The sequence below is a fragment of the Anomaloglossus baeobatrachus genome, chromosome 1 (genome assembly GCF_048569485.1).
Source record: "Anomaloglossus baeobatrachus isolate aAnoBae1 chromosome 1, aAnoBae1.hap1, whole genome shotgun sequence".
Taxonomy (NCBI): domain Eukaryota; kingdom Metazoa; phylum Chordata; class Amphibia; order Anura; family Aromobatidae; genus Anomaloglossus; species Anomaloglossus baeobatrachus.
The window spans coordinates 452,406,510-452,419,307 of record NC_134353.1 but is presented as its reverse complement, the minus strand read 5'-3'; positions in this window follow the sequence as shown (position 1 = coordinate 452,419,307).

Genomic DNA, 12,798 nt, shown 5'->3' with positions numbered 1-12,798 from the left:
TCATTATAAAACTTCTACACCCACCCTCTCCATAATACACCCTCTTTACCGCCCCTTTACTTAACATACTTTCTACCCCTCTTCTTTCCATAATACAGATTTTACATCACCTTTCTCCATAATCCACCCTCTACACCGCCTCTCTCCATATTACACTTTCTACATCTCACCCCATAAAACACCTTCTATACCGCCTTTCTCCGTAACACATACTCAATACTTCCCCTTTCCATAACACACCTCCTAAACCGCTTTCTTCATAATACACCCTCTACACTGACCCTCTCCATAATAAACCCTCTACACCGCCTCTCTCCATAACGAACCTTCTATACCGCATCTCTCCATAATACTTCCTCTACATCGCCCCTCTCTATAATGGTCCTTCTACACTGCCCCTCTCCACAATACTCTCTCTACACCTCCCCTCTCCATAAAATACCTTCTACACCGCCTCTCTCCATTATACACCCTCTCCAAGACCTCTTACATAATAGACTTTCTACACCGCCTCTCTACATAAGACACTCGCTACACCGCCTCCTTCCATAAAACAGTCTTTACACTGCCTCTCTATATTACACACCACCTGCACCTCCTCTTTACATAATACACATTCTACATCGCCTCACTCCATAATACACCCTCTACACGGCCTCTCTCCATAATACACCTTCTATAACACCTCTCTCCATAATACTCCCTCTATACCGCCTCTCTCCATAATACTCCCTATACACCACCTCTCTCCATATGCTCACTCTACACCGCACCTCTCTATAATACACCTTATACACCGCCCCTCTCCATAATACACAGGCTACACTTCTCCCTAAATAAACACCTTTTACACTGGCTCTCACCATGATATACCCTCTCCAAGGCCTCCTCCCTAATCGACCTTCTACACCAGCTCTCTCCATATGCTCACTCTACACCGCCCTTCTCTAAAAAATCTCGATAAATCTTGTCTTGCCATCGCACTAAATTATGCGTTAAGAAAGTGGACCTGGCATGTGAACTATGTGGGCATTATATATTTGTAGGCATTATGCCCTAACGTAGTATCCACGCAATTAACGCTAGACAATAGGCAATGACGCCGCTGGTTTAACATAGCATCACAACATATGTGGCTGTTAGCCCCTTTGGGACTGATGATGCGACAAAGGAGGCGTGGCAACAGGACAGCGTTACCCAGTGTCTGTATGTGCCGCCCCTCCCCCTGGTGCATCATGGGATTGATGACGCGCGTCCCGGGGGCGAGACAAGAGAGCAGCGTCATCCCACACTGTGTAATACAGTGATTGTCAATCCCGGGGCATGCTTGGATTGATGACGCGTTCTGATGGGCGGGCCAAGATGGCAGCGCCCATCGCTATCCCATGCTGTATTCATGGCTACTATCAGCTCCATTCTGAATTGCCTCACAGATCACAGGTGAGTCATTTTCACACACATTGTTTGCGATATGTGTCCTCCGCTTGGAGCAAATATGCCAATCAGTTACTGAAGGTCTATTTAATGGTGAACACTTGGTATGGCTGATCGTCCCAGAACTAGACCATCACTAAATGGGTCCGATCTTTTGGATTATTAGCCCTTGGCCTAAATGAAACATCTCCCCTAATGACTCCTAGCGGAAGAAAAGCGTCTGGAGGCTGGTAAAGTCATGATAGGTCCAGTTTGAATAGGGTCATCTTGGTACTGCCCTTGTAAGGGTTGGAGTCTGGGGTTTTTGAGGATATTGTCAGTCCAGTCAGGGAAAGAACCTATGCCTGCATATGAACATACATCCGACTACATCAGAATATTGACCCCCTCCAACTACTGACCCGGATCCACAAATGGGTGAGACCAACCCTTTTTTCCAATCATCTGTATAACTGTTCTTTGACTTGCTTTGATCTGCGTGCAGAATCGTTGGACATTAAGTTGGTCAGCCTTGCCACTTTGACTCTATCTATTTATGCTAACCCGCAGTACACCACTGTGATTTGGGTACATTTAAAAGTGGTAATGCTTAAACCTCTCCTAAAAAGTACACCCATGAATACTCATGCTTTTTCCTCATAAGGAAACAATAATTTTGATTATTATAAGGCGTGTTCACAGGAGAGGTGTTGTCTTTGACACGAAGTTTACACCTTATGTTTTATTATCACAAGATTAGGAGTCCTTTCTGTGTTCCCACTGGAACATTGACTGAATTTTGCCTTCTGCACCCCCTCTTTCCATAATACACATTCTACATCGCCTCACTCCATAATACACCCTCTACACGGCCTCTCTCCATAATACACCTTCTATACCGCCTCTCTCCATAATACTCCCTCTATACTGCCTCTCTCCATAATACTCCCCATACACCACCTCTCTCCATATGCTCACTCTAAACCTCCCCTCTCTATAATACACCTTATTCACCGTCCCTCTCTATAATACACAGGCTACACTTCTCCTCTAAATAAACACCTTTTACACTGGCTCTCGCCATTATATACCTTCTCCAAGGCCTGCTCCATAATCGACCTTCTACACCGCCTCTCTACATAAGACACTTGCTACACCGCCTCCATCCATAAAACAGTCTCTATACTGACCCTCTCCATAAAACAACTTCTACACCGCCGCTCTCAATAATATACCACCTACACTTCCCCTCTCAATAAAACATATTCTACACTGCCTCTATTCATTATAAAACTTCTACACCCACCCTCTCCATAATACACTTTGTTTACCGCCCCTTTACATAACACACTTTCTAACCGTCTTCTTTCCATAATACAGATTCTACATCACCTTTCTCCATAATCCACCCTCTACACCGCCTCTTTCCATATTTCACTTTCTACATCTCCTCTCTCCATAAAACACCTTCTACACCGCCTTTCTCCGTAACACATGCTCAATACTTCCCCTTTCCATAACACACCTCCTACACCGCTTTCTTCATAATACACCCTCTACACCGCCCCACTCCATAATAAACCCTCTACACCGGCTCTCTCCATAACGCACCTTCTATACCGCATCTCTCCATAATACTCCCTCTACACCGCCCCTCTCTATAATGCTCCTTCTACACTGCCCCTCTCCACAATACACACTCTACACTTCCCCTCACCATAAAACACCTTCTACAATTCCTTTCTAAATAAAACACCCTCGAGACCGCCGCTCTCCATAACACACACTCTATACCGCCCTTCTCTGTAATACTCTCTCTACACCTCCCCTCTCCATAAAATACCTTCTACAACGCCTCTCTCCATTATACACCCTCTCCAAGACCTCCTACATAATAGACTTTCTACACCGCCTCTCTACATAGGACACTCGTTATACACCGCCTCCTTCCATAAAGCAGTCTTTACACTGCCTCTCTACATTACATACCTTCTGCACCTCCTATTTCCATAAAACACATTCTACATCGCTTCACTCCATAATACACCCTCTACACGGCCTCTCTCCATAATACACCTTCTATACCGCCTCTCTCCATAATACTCCCTCTATACCGCTTCTCTCCATAATACACCCTATACACCACCTCTCTCCATATGCTCACTCTACACCGCCCCTCTCTATAATACACCTTATACACCACCCCTCTCCATAATACACAGGCTACACTTCTCCTCTAAATAAACACCTTTTACACTGGCTCTCTCCATTATATACCCTCTCCAAGGCCTCCTCCATAATCGACCTTCTACACCGCCTCTCTAAATAAGACACTCGCTACACCGCCTCCATCTATAAAACAGTCTCCATACTGACCCTCTCCATAAAACAACTTCTACAATGACGCTCTCAATAATATACCACCTACACTTCCCCTCTCAATAAAACATATTCTACACTTCCTCTATTCATTATAAAACTTCGACACCCACCCTCTCCATAATACACCCTCTATACCGCCCCTTTACATAACACATTTTCTACCCCTCTTCTTTCCATAATACAGATTCTACATCACCTTTCTCCATAATCCACCCTCTACACCGCCACGTTCCATATTACACTTTCTACATCTCTCTCCATAAAACACCTTCTATACTGCCTTTCTCCGTAACACATACTCAATACTTCCACTTTCCATAACACACCTCCTACACCGCTTTCTTCATAATACACCCTCAACACCGACCCTCTCCATAATAAACCCTCTACACCGCCTCTCTCCATAACGCACCTTCTATACCGTATCTCTCCACAATACTCCCTCTACACCGCCGCTCTCTATAATGCTTTTTCTACACTGCCCCTCTCCACAATACACACTCTACACTTCCTCTCACCATAAAACACCTTCTACAATTCCTTTCTCCATAAACCACCCTCGATACCGCCGCTCTCCACAACACTCACTCTATACCGCCCTTCACTGTAATACTCTCTCTACACTTCCCCTCTCCATAAAATACCTTCTACACTGCCTCTCTCCATTATACACCCTCTCCAAGACCTCCTACATAATAGACCTCTCTACATAAGACACTCGTTACACCGCCTCCTTCCATAAAACAGTTTTTACACTGCATCTCTACATTTCACACCTTCTGCACCTCCTCTTTCCATAATACACATTCTACATCGCCTCACTCCATAAAACATCCTCTACACGGCCTCTCTCCATAATACACCTTCTATAACGCCACTCTCCATAATACTCCCTCTATACCGCCTCTCTCCATAATACTCCCTATACACCACCTCTCTCCATATGCTCACTCTAAACCGCCCCTCTCTATAATACACCTTATACACCGCCCCTCTCCATAATACACAGGCTACACTTTTCCCTAAATAAAAACCTTTTACACTGGCTCTCTCCATTATATACCCTCTCCAAGGCCTCCTCCATAATCGACCTTCTACACCACCTCTCTCCATATGCTCACTCTACACCGCCCCTCTCTAAAAAATCTCGATAGATCTTGTGTCTTGCCATAGCACTAAATTATGCGTTAAGAAAGTGGACCTGGCATGTGAACTATGTGAGCATTATATATTTGTAGGCAATATGCCCTAACGTAGTATCCACACAATTAACGCTAGACAATAGGCAATGACGCCGCTGGTTTAACATAGCATCACAACATATGTGGCTGTTAGCCCCTTTGGGACTGATGTTGCGACACAGGAGGCGTGGCAACAGGACAGCGTTACCCAGGGTCTGTATGTGCCACCCCTCCCCCTGGTGCATCATGGGATTGATGACGCGCGTCCCGGGGGCGGGACAAGAGGCAAGCGTCATCCCACACTGTGTAATACAGTGATTGTCAATCCCGGGGCATGCTGAAATTGATGACTCGTTCTAATGGGCGGGCAAAGATGGCAGCGCCCATCGCTACCCCATGCAGCATTCATGGTTACTATCAGCTCCATTCTGAATTGCCTCACAGATCACAGGTCGGTCATTTTCACACACATGGTTTGCGACATGTGTCCTCCGCTTGGAGCAATTATGCTAATCAGTTACTGAAGGTCTATTTAATGGTGAACACTTGGGATGGCTGGTCATCCCAGAACAAGACCATCATTAAATGGGTCCGATCTTTATGGATTATTAGCCCTTGGCCTAAATGAAACATCTCCCCTGATGACTCCAAGCGGAAAAAACGCGTCGAGAGGCTGGTAAAGTCATGATAGGTCCAGTTTGAATAGGGTCATCTTGGTACTGCCCTTGTAAGGGTTGGAGTCTGAGGTTTTTGAGGATATTGTCAGTCCAGTCAGGGAAAGAACCTATGCCTGCATATGGACAGACATCCGACTACATCAGAATATTGACCCCCTCCAACTACTGACCCGGATCCACAAATTGGTGAGACCAACACTTTTTCAAAATCATCTCTATAACTGTACATTGACTTGCTTTGATCTGCGTGCAGAATCATTGGGCATTAAGTTGGTCAGCCTTGCCACTTTGACTCTATCTATTTATGCTAACCCGCAGTACACCACTGTGATTTGGGTCCGTTTAAAAGTGGTAATGCTTAAACCTTTCCTAAAAAGAACACCCATGAATACTCATGCTTTTTCCTCATAAGGAAACAATAATTTTGATTATTATAAGGCGTGTTCACATGAGAGGTGTTGTCTTTGACACGAAGTTTCACCTTATGTTTTATTATCACAAGATTAGGAGTCCTTTCTGTGTTCCCACTGGAACATTGACTGAATTTTGCCATCTAACAGACTAAATATACTGTGCCCAGCACGCAGATCATACCAATTGAATAGCAGTATCGGTAAATTTCGGAAATTGGTTATCAAACTGAACCCTAGGAGCCTGTCCAAATTATAATCATACGTGATTGACAGTAGTCACTCTTAATTTTTGTGATAGCTCTAGTCTTGGTTCTTTATTCTGGTCCATGCGGACATGAATGTGGTTTTTCTGTTTAATTACACAGGTTTTTATAGTTGCATCACTGGGCAACTTTTTAAAGTAAATTCATTAAAAGTTATGTATTAAATTCCTCTATTGTTTTTGCTGATATCTCATCCTATTTCTAGAGGTACTGTAGTGGTCATCCCCCACAATCCACTATATTTTTGCTGTTTTTCCATAATCGACCTTCTACACCGCCTCTCTACATAAGACACTCGCTACACCGCCTCCATCCATAAAACAGTCTCTATACTGACCCTCTCCATAAAACAACTTCTACACCGCCGCTCTCAATAATATACCACCTACACTTCCCCTCTCACTAAAACATATTCTACACTGCATCAATTCATTATAAAACTTCTACACCCACCCTCTCCATAATACACCCTCTTTACCGTCCCTTTACATAACACACTTTCTACCCCTCTTTCCATAATACAGATTCTACATCACCTTTCTCCATAATCCACACTCTATACCGCCCTTCTCTGTAATACTCTCTCTACACCTCCCCTCTCCATAAAATACCTTCTACACCGTCTCTATCCATTATAAACCCTCTCCAAGACCTCCTACATAATAGACTTTCTACACCGCCCCTCTACATAAGACACTCGCTACACCGCCTCCTTCCATAAAACAGTCTTTACACGGCCTCTCTACATTACACACCACCTGCACCTCCTCTTTCCATAATACACATTCTACATCGCCTCACTCCATAATACACCCTCTACACGGCCTCTCTCCATAATACAGCTTCTATAACGCCTCTCTCCATTATACTCCCTCTATACCGCCTCTCTCCATAATACTCCCTATACACCACCTCTCTCCATATGCTCACTCTACACCGCCCCTCTCTATAAGACACCTTATACATCGCCCCTCTCCATAATACACAGGCTACACTTCTCCCTAAATAAACACCTTTTACACTGGCTCTCTCCATTATATACCCTCTCCAAGGCCTCCTCCATAATCGACCTTCTACACCAGCTCTCTCCATATGCTCACTCTACACAGCCCTTCTCTTTAAAATCTCTATAGATCTTGTGTCTTGCCATAACACTAAATTATGCGATAAGAAAGTGGACCTGGCATGTGAACTATGTGGGCATTATATATTTGTAGGCATTATGCCCTAACGTAGTATCCACGCAATTAACGCTAGACAATAGGCAATGACGACGCTAGTTTAACATAGCATCACAACATATGTGGCTGTTAGCCCCTTAGGGACTGATGATGCGACACAGGAGGCATGGCAACAGGACAGCGTTACCCAGTGTCTGTATGTGCCGCCCCTCCCCCTGGTGCATCATGGGATTGATGACGCGCGTCCCGGGGGCGGGACAAGAGAGCAGCGTCATCCCACACTGTGTAATACAGTGATTGTCAATCCCGGGGCATGCTGGGATTGATGACGCGTTCTGATGGGCGGGCCAAGATGGCAGCGCCCATCGCTACCCCATGCTGCATTCATGGCTACTATCAGCTCCATTCTGAATTGCCTCACATATCACAGGTGAGTCATTTTCACACACATTGTTTGCGATATGTGTCCTCCGCTTGGAGCAAGTATGCTAATCAGTTACTGAAGGTCTATTTAATGGTGAGCACTTGGTATGGCTGGTCGTCCCAGAACTAGACCATCACTAAATGGGTCCGATCTTTATGAGTTATTAGCCCTTGGCCTAAATGAAACATCTCCCCTGATGACTCCTAGCGGAAGAAACGCGTCAGGAGGCTGGTAAAGTCATGATAGGGCCAGTTTGAATAGGGTCATCTTGGTACTGCCCTTGTTAGGGTTGGAGTCTGGGGTTTTTGAGGATATTGTCAGTCCAGTCAGGGAAAGAACCTATGCCTGCATATAGACAGACATCCGACTACATCAGAATTTTGACCCCCTCCAACTACTGACCCGGATCCACAAATGGGTGAGACCAACCCTTTTTTCAAATCATCTGTATAACTGTACATTGACTTGCTTTGATCTGCGTGTAGAATCGTTGAGCATTAATTTGGTCAGCCTTGCCACTTTGACTCTATTTATTTATGCTAACCCGCAGTACACCACTGTGATTTGGGTACGTTTAAAAGTGGTAATGCTTAAACCTCTCCTAAAAAGTACACCCATGAATACTCATGCTTTTTCCTCATAAGGAAACAATAATTTTGATTATTATAAGGCGTGTTCACATTAGAGGTGTTGTCTTTGACACGAAGTTTGCACCTTATGTTTTATTATCACAAGATTAGGAGTCCTTTCTGTGTTCCCACTGGAACATTGACTGAATTTTGCCATCTAACAGACTAAATATACCGTGCCCAGCACGCAGATCATACCAATTGAATAGCAGTATCTGTAAATTTCGGATATTGGTTATCAAACTGAACCCTAGGAGCCTGTGCAAATTATATTCATACGTGATTGACAGCAGTCACTCTTAATTGTTGTGATAGCTCTAGTCTTGGTTCTTTATTCTGGTCCATGCGGACATGAATGTGGTTTTTCTGTTTGTTTACACAGGTTATTATAGTTGCATCACTGGGCAACTTTTTAAAGTAAATTCATTAAAAGTTATGTATTAAATTCCTCTATTGTTTTTGCTGATATCTCATCCTATATTTCTAGGGGTACTGTAGTGGTGATCCCCCACCCTCCACTATATTTATGCTGTTTTTCCATAATCGACCTTCTACACCGCCTCTCTACATAAGACACTCGCTACACCACCTCCATCCATAAAGCAGTCTCTATACTGACCCTCTCCATAAAACAACTTCTACACCGCCGCTCTCAATAATATACCACCTACACTTCCCCTCTCAATAAAACATATTCTACACTGCCTCTATTCATTATAAAACTTCTACACCCACCCTCTCCATAATACACCCTCTTTACCGTCCCTTTACATAACACACTTTCTACCCCTCTTCTTTCCATAATACAGATTCTACATCACCTTTCTCCATAATCCACCCTCTACACCGCCTCTTTCCATATTACACTTTCTACATCTCCTCTCTCCATAAAACACCTTCTATACCGCCTTTCTCCGTAACACATACTCAATACTTCCCCTTTCCATAACACATCTCCTAAACCGCTTTCTTCATAATACACCCTCTACACCGACCCTCTCCATAATAAATTCTCTACACCGCCTCTCTCCATAACGCATCTTCTATACTGAATCTCTCCATAATACTCCCTCTACACCGCCCCTCTCTATAATGCTCCTTCTACACTGCCCCTCTCCACAATACACACTCTACACTTCCCCTCACCATAAAACACCTTCTACAATTCCTTTCTCCATAAACCACCCTCGACACCGCCGCTCTCCACAACACTCACTCTATACCGCCCTTCTCTGTAATACTCTCTCTACACCTCCCCTCTCCATAAAATACCTTCTACACCGCCTCTCTCCATTATACACCCTCTCCAAGACCTCCTACATAAAAGACTTTCTACACCGCCTCTCTACATAAGACAGTCGCTACACCGCCTCCTTCCATAAAAGTCTTTACACTGCCTCTCTACATTACACACCACCTGCACCTCCTCTTTCCATAATACACATTCTACATCGCCTCACTCCATAATACACCCTCCACACGGCCTCTCTCCATAATACACCTTCTATAACGCCTCTCTCCATAATACTCCCTCTATACCGCCTCTCTCTCTATAATACTCCCTATACACCACCCCTCTCCATATGCTCACTCTACACCGCCTCTCTCTATAATATACCTTATACACCGTCCCTCTCCATAATACACAGGCTACCCTTCTCTCTAAATAAACACCTTTTACACTGGCTCTCTCCATTATATACCCTCTCAAAGGCCTCCTCCATAATCGACCTTCTACACCACCGCTCTCCATATGCTCACTCTACACCGCCCCTCTCTTTAAAATCTCGATAGATCTTGTGTCTTGCCATAGCACTAAATTATGCGATAAGAAAGTGGACCTGGCATGTGTACTATGTGGGCATTATATATTTGTAGGCAATATGCCCTAACGTAGTATCCACGCAATTAACGCTAGACAATAGGTAATGACGCCGCTGGTTTAACATAGCATCACAACATATGTGGCTGTTAGCCCCTTTGGGACTGATGATGCGACACAGGAGGCGTGGCAACAGGACAGTGTTACCCAGTGTCTGTATGTGCCGCTTCTCCCCCTGGTGCATCATGGGATTGATGACGCGCGTCCCGGGGGCGGGACAAGAGAGCAGCGTCATCCCACACTGTGTAATACAGTGATTGTCAATCCCGGGGCATGCTGGGATTGATGACGCCTTCTGATGGGCGGACCAAGATGGCAGCGCCCATCGCTACCCCATGCTGCATTCATGGCTACTATCAGCTCCATTCTGAATTGCCTCACATATCACAGGTGAGTCATTTTCACACACATTGTTTGCGATATGTGTCCTCCGCTTAGAGCAAGTATGCTAATCAGTTACTGAAGGTCTATTTAATGGTGAGCACTTGGTATGGCTGGTCGTCCCAGAACTAGACCATCACTAAATGGGTCCGATCTTTATGAATTATTAGCCCTTGGCCTAAATGAAACATCTCCCCTGATGACTCCTAGCGGAAGAAACGCGTCGGGAGGCTTGTAAAGTCATTATAGGGCCAGTTTGAATAGGGTCATCTTGCTACTGCCCTTGTAAGGGTTGGAGTCTGGGGTTTTTGAGGATATTGTCAGTCCAGTCAGGGAAAGAACCTATGCCTGCATATGGACAGACTACCGACTATATCAGAATATTGACCCCCTCCAACTACTGACCTGGATGCACAAATGGGTGAGACCAACCCTTTTTTCAAATCATCTGTATAACTGTACATTGACTTGCTTTGATCTGCGTGCAGAATCGTTTGGCATTAAGTTGGTCAGCCTTGCCATTTTGACTCTATCTATTTATGCTAACCCGCAGTACACCACTGTGATTTGGGTACGTTTAAAAGTGGTAATGCTTAAACCTCTCCTAAAAAGTACACCCATGAATACTCATGCTTTTTCCTCATAAGGAAACAATAATTTTGATTATTATAAGGCGTGTTCACATGAGAGGTGTTGTCTTTGACACGAAGTTTACACCTTATGTTTTATTATCACAAGATTAGGAGTCCTTTCTGTGTTCCCACTGGAACATTGACTGAATTTTGCCATCTAACAGACTAAATATACTGTGCCCAGCACGCAGATCTTACCAATTGAATAGCAGTATCAGTAATTTTCGGATATTGGTTATCAAACTGAACCCTGGGAGCCTGTCCAAATTATATTCATACGTGATTGACAGTAGTCACTCTTAATTGTTGTGATAGCTCTCGTCTTGGTTCTTTTTTCTGGTCCATGCGGACATGAATGTGGTTTTTCTGTTTTTTTTACACAGGTTTTTATAGTTGCATCACTGGGCAACTTTTTAAAGTAAATTCATTAAAAGTTATGTATTAAATTCCTCTATTGTTTTTGCTGATATCTCATCCTATATTTCTAGGGGTACTGTAGTGGTGATCCCCCACCCTCCACTATATTTATGCTGTTTTTCCATAATCGACCTTCTACACCGCCTCTCTACATAAGACACTCGCTACACCGCCTCCATCCATAAAGCAGTCTCTATACTGACCCTCTCCATAAAACAACTTCTACACTGCCGCTCTCAATAATATACCACCTACACTTCCCCTCTCAATAAAACATATTCTACACTGCCTCTAGTCATTATAAAACTTCTACACCCACCCTCTCCATAATACACCCTCTTTACCGCCCCTTAACATAACACACTTTCTACCCCTCTTCTTTCCATAATACAGATTCTACATCACCTTCCTCCATAATCCACCCTCTACACCGCCTCTTTCCATATTACACTTTCTACATCTCCTCTCTCCATAAAGCACCTTCTATACCGCATCTCTCCATAATACTCCCTCTACACCGCCCCTCTCTATAATGCTCCTTCTACACTGCCCCTCTCCACAATACACACTCTACACTTCCCCTCACCATAAAACACCTTCTACAATTCCTATCTCCATAAACCACCCTCGACACCGCTGCTCTCCACAACACTCACTCTATACCGCCCTTCTCTGTAATACTCTATCTACACCTCCCATCTCCATAAAATACCTTCTACACCACCTCTCTCCATTATACACCCTCTCCAAGACCTCCTACCTAATAGACTTTCTACACCGCCTCTCTACATAAGACACTCGCTACACCGCCTCCTTTCATAAAACAGCCTTTACACTGCCTCTCTACATTACACACCACCTGCACCTCCTCTTTTCATAATACACATTCTACATCGCCTCACTCCATAATACACCTTCTATAA